The sequence below is a fragment of the Bubalus kerabau genome, chromosome 12 (assembly GCF_029407905.1).
Source record: "Bubalus kerabau isolate K-KA32 ecotype Philippines breed swamp buffalo chromosome 12, PCC_UOA_SB_1v2, whole genome shotgun sequence".
In the NCBI taxonomy this organism is placed as follows: domain Eukaryota; kingdom Metazoa; phylum Chordata; class Mammalia; order Artiodactyla; family Bovidae; genus Bubalus; species Bubalus kerabau.
In genome coordinates, this window is record NC_073635.1 from 48,642,545 (window position 1) to 48,650,708 (window position 8,164).

The 8,164-nt window shown below is 37.9% G+C and overlaps 1 long non-coding RNA gene across 1 annotated transcript; it reads left to right on the top strand.

Moving 5' to 3' along the window:
* Positions 1-955: 955 nt before the first annotated feature.
* On the top strand, positions 956-7,750 carry LOC129624137 (uncharacterized). Its single transcript, XR_008700771.1, has 4 exons — positions 956-1,023; positions 1,842-1,925; positions 4,597-4,778; positions 7,221-7,750. It is a non-coding gene; the product is annotated as an uncharacterized LOC129624137 (long non-coding RNA).
* The last annotated feature ends 414 nt before the right edge of the window (positions 7,751-8,164 follow it).

Sequence of the window (8,164 nt, forward strand, 5' to 3'; positions counted from 1 at the left end):
ACCATGCCTTGACTTTGTGCAATGGGATATGCTTCTAAACTTTAGAGAAAAGAAGAAACTGCTAAAGGGGCAGGGATGGGAGAGGTGGCAGAACTGTGTGTGCACAAATTCTGGCCAATGTAGAGCTGTACCTTCATGCAGCCACCAACACAAAGGTCTTTGTCTTTTGAAAGACTTGTTGACAGCTATTCCCTTTATGGCATATGGTGCCACCAGATTGGTAACTTTGGGAAAGTCACAACTTTTCTTATAAAACAAGCTACTGAATTGGATGATATTTAAGATACATTGTGGGAATCCCTGATAGCTCAGCTGGTAAAGAATCTGCCTGAAATGCAGGAGACCCTGGTTCGATTCCTGGGTTGGGAAGATCCGCTGGAGAAGCGATAGGCTACCCACTCCAGTATTCTTGGGCTTCCCTTGTGGCTCAACCAGTAAAGAATCCACCTGCAAGGCAGGAGATCTGGGTTCGATCCCTGGGTTGGGAAGATCCCCTGGAGAAGGGAACAGCTATCCATCCACCCCAGTATTCTGGCCTGGAGAATTCCATGGACTGTATAGTCCATGGGGTCACAAAGAGTCGGACACGACTGAGCAACTTTTACTTTCACTTTAAGAGACATTACAGGAGCAAAAAAAAATTTGAAGGTCAAGAATATCTTTTAGAAATTAGAGAGACGTTGGATGTTAAAAAAAAAAAAAAAGCTTGGCGTTACATTCCTCCCTGGTCTCGGAGTAAACTGTAGTGCGTAGGAGATTAACCTGAATTATCTGATGGCTGTGTTTATAGTTGTCTCTTTTCTCCTTGCCAACGTTTCCCAAACATTAGTACACGTAAGAACCACCTGATAGGCTGTTAAAAAGGCAGCTGTAACTCCTGAGATTATTTCAGTAGGTTAAGGGCAGGACCCAGGGATCTGCACTTTTAAAGAGATACTAAAAAAAAAAAAAAAGAGAGATACTGGTGCGGGAATCACTAAAAATCCCAGTATTTTTAAGGGGAATCTTTCTGGGAGTTTGGGGGTAGGTTGACCAGCTAGAGGGGAGGGAGGGAATTCTTAACAGCCTGTCTCTGCTTAGGAAAGTTCTGATGTTGCTGGTGGGGAAATATAAAGTATCCCTCACGTGGGTTGAGGTTGAATCACTGCCGAAAGCTGTGGGTCCATTTCAACTACAAGCAACAAATAAATAAACCCACTGAAAAGATACTATTAGAGAAGAAAACAGTTCTAGTGTCCAAGAAATTAGTGGAATGTAAGGGAATTAACTGAAGGAGCATGAGGATAAGAAATAATTTTTATCAAATATCTAAAATGTGCCCAGTGCTTTATATACATTGTCTCTTTTAATTCTTATATTTGTGAGCAAAGATAGTTCTATTTTGCAAATGAAAAACCCGATGCTGATGGACCCAGTAATTTTCAACCCAACTGCACATTAGAATCACTTGAGGTTGGGGGAGGCAGGATCTCTGAAAAATTACCTATGTCTAGTTTACATCTCCAGCAATTTTGATATCATTGGCTGGGCACTGATACCTTTATAAGTGCCCTGGAGATACTAATGTTCAGCCAGGGGTCAGCATCACTGATATTAACCAAAGTTCACGGGATTAAAAGGATTTCCAAACCATCACTCACAATGCGCCTCCATTGATCTATGGATGTGCGTGCTCAGTTGTGTCTGACTTTCTGTGGCCCTGTGGACTGTAGCTCACCAGGCTTCTCTGTCCTTGGAATTCTCCAGTCAAGAATACTACAGCGGGTTGCCATTATTTACTGGAGGGGATCTTCCCAATCCAGAGACTGAATTTATGTCACCTATGTCTCCTGCATTGGCAGGTGGATTCTTTACCACTAGCGCCTCCTGGGAAGCCCTTTGATCTATTCTGGACACAATTCTCTGTTCAGGCCTGAACCTCTGAGGTAAGACTGTTCATGAAGATCTGACTTTGTTATAAATGTACTCAGGTCATAAAAACAAAATCTTAGGGGGAAATTTTGAGTAAGATAACATATTATTTGGTTATTACTATGATCATGGGATGTCACTGCTATTGTTATGATCCTCTTTAGATGAAGAAACTAGGGTCTGTGCTGTTTGTAACTTTCTTACACACTCAGGGACAAAAAAATTATTATTAAACTCAGAATAGTAGAGTCTTGGAGAATACTGATTTGTTTGAAATATATCACACTTCATACCTTACAAGTTAGTTGACATGTCTTCATCTACTGAGGAAGCACAGTTTGACTATCTCAGAGTTTTGTTCTTTAGTTGCTAAATTGGGTCGAACTCTTTTGTGACCACATGAACTGTAGCCTGCTGGGCGCCTCTGTCCATAGGATTTTCCAGGCAGGAACTATGGAGTGGGGTGCCATTTCCTTCTCCAGGGGATCTTCCCCCTCAGAGAGTTAAGAATTATCTATTTTCAAAGATTTTCTTGAAAAAATTAAATCTTCAAAATATTTATTTGAGTCCATCGCAAAGTCATTTAACCTTCTGAAAGTCTTAACTTCCATGACTGTCAAATATGGGCAATGACATCAAGCATATCTAAAGATGCCAAGGTGATAAATCAATACATTTTACATGCTTTTTGAAAAAAAAACTCTATTTTATTAAAGGAAGAAAAGCCATCTTTTTGCCTCCATATAGAACCTCAATATTAATATTATAGTAATACCTTAATATTAGTACTAAGGTATGTAATATTTAGCCTACCAAATTTTCAATTTTATTTAAATTTTATTTAAAAATGGTCTATGAAATAATAACATCAGTATTCACTGATGTAGCATTATACAATTGTTTTTCATAAATTTCTACTGCCTTCTTCAAGCATTTAATCCTATTGTAATTGCATCAGCTTAGCCTGGTAGGCTGCAGTCCATGGGGTCGCAAAGAGTTGGACACGACTGAGCGACTTCACTTTCACTTTTCACTTTCATGCATTGGAGAAGGAAATGGCAACCCACTCCAGTGTTCTTGCCTGGAGAATCCCAGAGACGGGGGAGCCTGGTGTGCTGCCATCTATGGAATCGCACAGAGTCGGACACGACTGAAGCGATTTAGCAGCAGCAGCAGCAGCAGCAGGGGAAGGGTGAGTAAAGTTTTCAGGTAGAAGACAGGTGAGACGAAGGCATTCCAAATAGAGGTAACAATATATTCAAGGAAAGGAGCCAGTACAGTGTGACTAGAATGTCAAGTATATGTGGTTGAGAGGTAGCACATGAAGCTAGAAAGGTAAACAGTGGAGGGTCAAAAAGGGTATCATTTTACGTACGCATATAACTGAATTGCTGCACTGTATAGCTGAAACTAACATGATACTGGAAGTCAACTGTACTTCAATTTTTAAAAAGGGCATCATGTACCAAAGGAAGAAGAATTTTGAACTTTTTCTTCTAGAACCTCACTGTCCAATACAGTAGCCAGCAGCCACAGGTGGTTATACTGAGAAGTGGAAATGTGATGAGGCCAAATGAAAATGCTCTAAGTATAAAATCCTCATGAATTTTCAGTCTGGAAAAAATCTCTAATCAATAATTTTTATAATATTGTATGTTATTATTATATGATTATATGTTAAACCCTATTATTTTGGACATTTTGAATTAAAGAAAACAGATTAAAATTAGCTTCACCTATTTCTTTTTACTTAAAAAAACATGGCTACTTGAAACTTAAAAATGACATGGGTGGCTTACATTTAATTTCTATCAGCCAGGCTACTCTAGATCAGTGTCTATAGGCCAGCACCATACTTTGTATGGTCAATGAGTTAAGAAAGGTCTTATATTTTCAAAAAATTGCTGTGGGAAGAGGAGGAAGAGAGACAAGAGCTGCACGTGGCTTGAAGTCTCAAGTATTTACTATTTGGTTCTTCACCAAAAAAGTGTCCTGGCCTCTGCTCTAGGTTCTGAGTGATGTATTGGCACCAACCAGGAGCTTGTTAGAAAGGTAGAACCTCAAACTCTAACTCTAGATTCACAGAATCAGAATCTGCATTTTAATAAGATCCCCAGGTGATTCAGATGCACATTAAAATTGAAGAGGCACAAGGGTAAATGCTAGAGAATCACTGAAAGATGTTAAAGGAAGAAAGTGGAAGGTTTATTCTCTTACACAATAATCCTTTCTTTTACACTTAGAATAAGTCAAATTATCTAAGTACTGTGTAATATTTTTGTTGAAAGGACGGATAAATATTTGATTTTTAAAATCTTAATCTTCAAAAAATATTCTGAATTGACAGTGTCTGAGATGTTTTTCAATTCTGTATTTAAAACAAGTTCATGGGTGTTGATATGATTCAATGACTTCAAAAAATTCTTTGGAATGTGAATCACAGTAAGCAATATTTTTTACTTTGATATCTAGTGTACATATAGATATATTTAACTTAAATCAAAGTTTCACAAAGTATTTAGCTTTATTAGAGATATGCTGCCATCTATTCTATTCTCCTCTACTCTATTCATTTCAGTCCATTACATTCGTTTTTAGGGAGTTAACTCAGGGAAGAAAATTTTTTGCAGATGAACCTTACAAACACCCATTCTGCTTGGAGATAATTTCCTTACTGTGTTACAGAGAGTTAAGAGTATGCGTTGAACATGGTGATTTCACTGAGCTGAGGAGATGAGATCAGAGTCGGAATACTGAAATGGCTGGAACCAGGACAACAGAAATGAGGGAGTGAAGGGTACCCAGGAGACCATGCTGGGGTCACCGATAAGTCTATGGCTAAAGGCTGGGCTATCCATCAGTGCGGGGTAAGATCACCTGAAAATTACGAGAGAACAGCTACTACACACTTGAGAGCAGAATAGATTAGGGCCAAGCATGTTGAGGCGAGGGTATGTAGAAAGATATTGGTGTTTTCAGCCCTGCCAGAGAAGATCACAGCACTTCTTTTAGAACTCAGAAAAGACAACACCTAGAATAAGACCCAGAGAAGGCAATGGCACCCCACTCTGGTACTCTTGCCTGGAATATCCCATGGGTGGAGGAGCCTGGTAGGCTGCAGTCCATGGGGTCGCTGAGGGTCGAACATGACTGAGCGACTTCACTTTCACTTTTCACTTTCCTGCATTGGAGAAGGAAATGGCAACCCACTCCAGTGTTCTTGCCTGGAGAATCCCAGGAACGGGGGAGCCTGGTGGGCTGCCGTCTATGGGGTCGCACAGAGTCGGACACGACTGAAGCGACTTAGCAGCAGCAGCAGAATAAGACCAACTCTACGTTTGTCCTAACAAAGCCAATCCACACCAACCCCCCCCCCCCACACACACACCCCTAAACGAAGCTCCAGGGGAGACAAAGCCTGTAGGACACTGATCTCATTAGCTTGGGTAACATTACATCCCAGACTTATCTGGTTACTTTAACAAGGACAACCTTCGTAGAAGAATATGGCTGGATATTCTAACTAAATCACCTATTACAACTGAGGTTGAAAGAGAAAGTCGAAGTGTACATTCTATGGCTACTGCAGTGAAGGATATTATGTTAGCTTAGCCCCAAATCATTCATTCATTTATTTTTTTGTTCATTAAATAATTCTGAAGAGCTAGTATTGAGCTGGGATACAAAGACTTTAAAAAGGTAATTCTAATTCTCGTGATGCATATAGTGAGTGGGAGAGTTAATGTTTATCTATGAAGCTATTCCAGGTGATAAGGACTTTGACATTTTGTAATTTCCTTATATGCCTAAACAATATTTTCAGAGTCGTATTTTTTCTTGGTGTTACAGATAAAATAATGCAATTTTTCCCCCTCATACTTTTAACAGTTTTATTGAAACAATGATTTAACAAAGGACAGAAAACCTGTTCTACTGTTCAGGATATATGATTTATTATTTTGGTGATATTTTATCCTAAGATAAATATGTGAGTTAGTTTCCAAACTATCTTATTAGATTTTTAATTCTGCATTATTATATATTTCATTTACATTTGAGATTCAATTGGAGCCTAATTGTAACATTTTATTAGAACACAGAAGTTAAGACAGTTTATGTTATTATTGTTTTTTGATGTTAGAGATTTTTTTAACAAGATTTTTTCCATAGTGATTCAGTGTAAAGATTCATCTTGAATTCTATACAAGAGTGATAATTTCCTTAAGTATGAAAGTAAATCCAAATAAGTGATCCTCATTGATGTAGTGTTTCTGTGACATGTACCTGCAGACTGCAAGGTAGGAAAGCCCAAGTTTAAAAACTGCTAAAGCTCTGCTATATATAAAATATATTGGGAATTGTGGTCCAGGCAGAAACAAGAAACAAGCTCTGTTCTCTCTGATATCTCATTATAGGACATATATAAAATAGATAAATATTTATGTTCTAAGAAGGATTGGGAACTACCTCTTTAGCAATAGTGTCACTTTTGATAATTTTGTATCTTTCAGACAGTTTAATCTTACAATCATTTGTCTTAATGTGCCTTATCTAGGTGTTAGTCTATAAGTCAACTTCAGTGTTCTTGCCTGGAGAATCCCAGAGACGGGGAGCCTGGTGGGCTGCCATCTATGGGGTCGCACAGAGTCAGACACGACTGAAGCGACTTAGCAGCATAGCTGATTAGCAATGTCGTCAGTTTCAGGTGAACAGCAAAGGGACTCAGCCATACATACACACGTATCCATTCTCCCCCAGACTCCCTCCCATATTCATATATATTTTTAAATATGTAGTCTGCTGAAAAATAATCTAAATGAAGTCTTCTGAGGCCTCTGTGAATCCTTTTCCATTATTATTCTTTTTCTTTCTGCCATGTTCTTAATGTTGGTTGGAAGGATAATTTAGACTAAAATGCCAACAAGAAAGATTATTATTATTTTTAAAATTCAGCAGTTGGTTTGTGCCTTACTTCTGCCTCAGCATACAGTGGGATTGTTCACCACAAATGGCCATGGTAATGGAAATAACAAGATGTCCTCAGGTCCCACCACTTGGTGTGAAAAATTCAAAGGGAATGTAAATTACCTAAATGATGAATCCCAATCTTTTTTACAGCTTTCATACTTATGAAAAGACTGTGGATTTGTAGCATGTAAGAGAGGGAGATGATTTTATTTTGTTGAAATGATTCAAACATCTGCTCCTTACTTTGAATAGATTTTGATTCATGTGCCTGTACAAACTTGATATCTATAAAACTGACTAGCAATGTAATATTTTGAAATTTTATTCTCTCTTTGCTTTAGGGAGCTCCAGAACCAGGAAGTGACTAATGATATTGCATGAGATAGATTAACTTAATTCTTTCATCATCAATTTTTGTTTGTGACTACATGCTAACAACTATGAAAATAGAGACTCAGTATTCATTGCTTGGAGCAGTTCTACTTTCCTGTTGTATAGCAGTAAGATGCAGCTTATGTTCCGTAACTTAAAGAATGCATACATCGCCCACCAGCATCAGAATGAGTCAGCAATATACCCTTATGCAACGAAAGCAAAAAGAAGAAAAGTAGAGTTTCCCGCTTCTGACTTAGTATGATGGACTCCCCAGCCGAGCAAACTCACACTTCAAACTCAATTTCACCTTAATAAATATCTGTATAATATTGGAAGAACATGTTTTGCCACCATCAGGTCTGTTTCATCTTGACAATTTAAGTCTTAAAGGAGAAACTCTTCACTTTTTATTTTTGCCTGATATCCTTTATACTCATTCCCATAGGAAAGGATAATGTTTATTTCCCATCATGTTGATGATTCTAATAACCAGTGTTGAATATGTGCAGAATTTCATTCCCACTTTAGATCTACTTCTCATATTATTTTCCAAATCTGATGTTTTGTAACAGCTAAAAGAAACAGTGCTTGCAAGTTACTGTGCTTTTTTTTTTTTTTAATCAAAGTTCCGCCATTTCTCCCATTCTTTCTCTCATTTATCATTCTTTCCTCCATTATTTACTTTCTCATTCTGAGGAGACTCATACAAACTTTCTTTAGTCAAAGTATAATTTAAGTTTGATTTCATAAGTCGATTATTGTGAGACCAGATGACAGAAGAAACTTCCAAAAGAGCATAATTAATACAGGAAATGAGGTTAATGATTCAGTAGGCGAAACTTACATCTGACTCACCGTACCACCTAATGAAGCGATATATTCACAGTAGAGATTTAGTAAATGTTTGTTG